Here is a 3,815-nt window from a genome sequence, read left to right as displayed (position 1 = left end):
TTTATCACAATATTGACATTTTGCATTCCGATACTATTCTTGTTCTGCAAGAGTCATACGAAGTTGTCCTGGTGGTGGAGGACGTCTCTGTTGTGTGCTCATAAGGGTTTGGCTTTTATTTTGATTCCTGGGTTATTGAACCTGAAATCCTCTCCCAGTTGACATTAAGGTTTGAGAATTCCCTTGATGTTGAGAGGAAAACTGATAAGATCGGTTTTGTTTGCCATAGAAAGCCACTTGCGGAGTGGAAGAGTTATGCGCATTGGAATGATTGGAGAACCAATTGCGACGTTGATCATGGCTTTAGAGTTGTGAGATTAACTCATAGTATGATGGCCTTGGAGGTTTTAGCATGGTTGTTGTGAATGTTTCATACTCATGCCCGAGGCTTGTGAGGAGATAGAAAACTTTCTCTTTGTCAGGGACAGGTTTCCCAATTGCAGCAAGGTTGTTGCATAAACCTTTGAAAATGCGGATGTGTTCACCATTACTTTGATCATCTTCCTTGTGGATGTATGTGATCTATTGACGGAGTGTGAATCCACGTTCTTGCGAGTCTTCCGCATATGAATATTTAAGTGTAGTCCAAATAGGATGGGCAGTGTCTAAGCCAACAATGAGTCCAAGTGCTTCCTCAGAGAGTGTTCCAATTATCCACCCTCGAAGAAGACAATCTGTCTTGCGCCAAGCAATGAATTCGTCAGTTAATTTTGGAACAAAATTTTTTGTGTTTGTTGTGTCATTGGAATTTGGTGTGGTGTATTGAGGGGGGGGGGGGGGGGCTGGATCATCATTCGTAAGATGACTAATCGAGGTCGTACCCGAATCAAATAAACATTAAAAATGCAGTATCTAGGAAGTGATCCTAGGTCGTCTCACAACGAGCAATGGTCAACCAAACGTTCATAACATATAGTAATAAAAAAGTAATGAATTGGGGGGTTTGTTTGTTTTTGTAAATTAAACAGCGAGCGATTTTTAATTAGAAAATATCAAAATTAAAATCATGTTGTTTCCCTTTGATTCACAAGCAAGTCTCTTATCCTAGGTTACGAGAATTTATCCTTTATCAGTTCAACCATTTAATCCAACCCTAAATTAAATTACTAAGCGAAATTTAACATAAGGCATTAATTATGTGATTAAGCAACACATACACCAATTAATCATGAATGAAACAGATCATTAAGCATGGACGTAAATTAAGCGCAGAGACAATTAATCAAGCACTAAGCATGCATGGATTAATAGCAACAAATATAGAGTAATTGGTGAAAAGGAAAAACTTATCAGAATTCAATAGAAATAATAAAACCTCAAAGAGAGTTGTGCTTGATCCTCAAGGGAAAACAACGCTGGAGACTTAGCCTTCCATTAATCAGTAGAAACGAAATTGTAGATTGAAGTAGAAAACAAAATTTTATTGCTACGTGAATAGTAAAAATTGGAATTGCAAAACCTAAAATTATTCTTTCTCCCTAAAACGAAAAAGACTAAAACGAAAAAAAGGAGAGAGAGGAGGAGAGAGCCTAAAACTAGAACCTTGGTGCTGTTATATAGTTCTCATCCCCAAAGCTTACAAATCTTTTTTAAGTCCAAGCCCATAAATAAAATAAAATCTAGATAAGATAAGATAAGATAAGACAAAATCTAGATGAAATAAAATCTAGATAAGATAAGATTTGGTAGAATAAAATTGTCTGCTCTCTTCAAGTCCATGCCCAATTCCAGATTCAAGCCCAATTGCTTATAATTCTCCTGAAATTAAATTATAAACACAAAATTAGTCTAGTAGGCCCAATTGATAAAACTGCATAATTAAATTGACAATTAAGGCTAATCAGTAATTAAAATGGTGACAAAAAGGGTTAAGAAATAGGAGAAAACGATGACACATCAAATCCCCTCACACTTAGCCTTTTGCACTCCTGGGCAAAATAAAAAAAAATAAAAAAAAGCAAGGGACAAATCCAGAGACATTAAAGAGAAACAAATAGACACAACAACAATTACATATTTCTCAATAAATCTCAAGGAATGAAAAGAATGGGTAACATCCAACACGTAAAGAGTTAAAGAGTCAAGGCCGTCATGAAAATCATCCAAGCATCTCAAATATGGAAAAATAGTCAATCAGCTCAAGAATGAAAAGGGATAGAGCCTCACAAGATATGCACTTTATCTCTCAAGTGTCTAGGCTACTGTTTACTCTCAGAGCACCCATGAAAACAAACACCACATAGACTTGGCAAAACTCTAAAATTGACAACCACATCATAAGCACATGCACATGAGGATCAAAAGGTCTTTTAAGTTTGTAATGGGGCCAAGGACAAGGTAGATGAAAGTATGGGCTAGTAGCTAAAACCCAAAGGAATAGAGGAGCAATGGGGAATAAGTGGGAAGTACGAAAAAGTAATAAACCCCAAAACCAAAATTACAAATTAAGCCTTAGAAAATAAACCCGAAACAAAATCAACCAAGTCTTCAACCAATCCAAGTCTTCAAATCAAGATCTCATTTATTCAACTTCATTATATATATATATATATATATATATATATATATATATATATATATATATATATATATATTGTTTTTTTTGTTTTTTTGTTTTTTTGTTTTTTTATTTTTTTTCTTGAACGTGGACAGTAGCATTTGAAAGCAATTGAAAAAATAAAGCAACAATTAGGCAATATATGTATACATCATCAAGCATGGCCAATAAAAGCATATCATCCAATGAAACATACCCCCCCCCCCCCCCCTCACACTTATTCCCAAAACAATTTCAAAGCTCCAAAATTCCTTAAGGGTAGGGTGAAATCATGGTTTTTCACTTAAGGCTTGTAATGAGCTTCAAAACAAAGAAAGGGGAACATAGGCTCAAAGGGGCTATCAAAGGAATTAATTCAAGGTAGGCTAATTTGGCTAGAGGCTTATAAGAATAAAATGCCTAAATCATCTTCCAACATGCATGTGAAGCAAGAAGTATCAACAAGAGTCAAGCCAAGGCTATTGTGCAAGCAATAAATCGGGCAAAACACTCCGAATAAAATAGATGATGATGGCTCAAATTTTCACCAAGGGTAAATCTATCACCTTCAATTCGAACTTTCAAAACTAACTTGACATGCAGAGAAAAACAAGGATTTCAATTCACAAAATGCCAAGAAACTCCTATTTCAAAAACAATTACCCATTACCTGTACATAACCTACAATTCAAAGAGAACATGCAGTGTTGTACACAAAACATAAAACCAAAATAACAAAATTAACCTAGAAAACCTAACAAAATTAAACTAGAATACCCAACAAAATTAAAGAACAATCTTCTCCCCCCCCCCCCCCCTCACACTTAAACAACACATTGTCCTCAATGTAGCACAATCATAAGATCAAGAACAATCAAAGCAATCAATAAATTTGGACAAGTGCAATAAAAGTAAGGAAGGAGACAGAAAAAGAAAAGTCCCTAAGTCGTGGCGGAAGAGAAGTAGGGTGAAGTAAGGAGGTCTCTTCCACCACTACATCCACTAAGGAGGGATTTGTGAGGAATGGTTTCAGCCGGTGTCCACTTTGACCTCAACTTACCACTCATGAGTCCGAGCCTAGAGTTATACAATAAAGCTTTCTATCCAACCATGAAGTCCTTCTTAGCTATCAAGCTGTCATGGAACTTCTTGGTCTTCTCCTTGTAGAATTTGGAATTCTCATAGGTTTCTAAACGAATCTCATCTAACTCACTTAGTTGCAACTTCCTTTCCTTTCCAGCCTGATCAATAGAGAAGTTGCAGGTCATTACAGCCCAGT

Source organism: Glycine max, chromosome 11 (assembly GCF_000004515.6).
Source record: "Glycine max cultivar Williams 82 chromosome 11, Glycine_max_v4.0, whole genome shotgun sequence".
In the NCBI taxonomy this organism is placed as follows: Eukaryota; Viridiplantae; Streptophyta; class Magnoliopsida; order Fabales; family Fabaceae; genus Glycine; species Glycine max.
The sequence above is the reverse complement of the archived record's forward strand: the minus strand, read 5'-3'. Positions refer to the sequence as shown.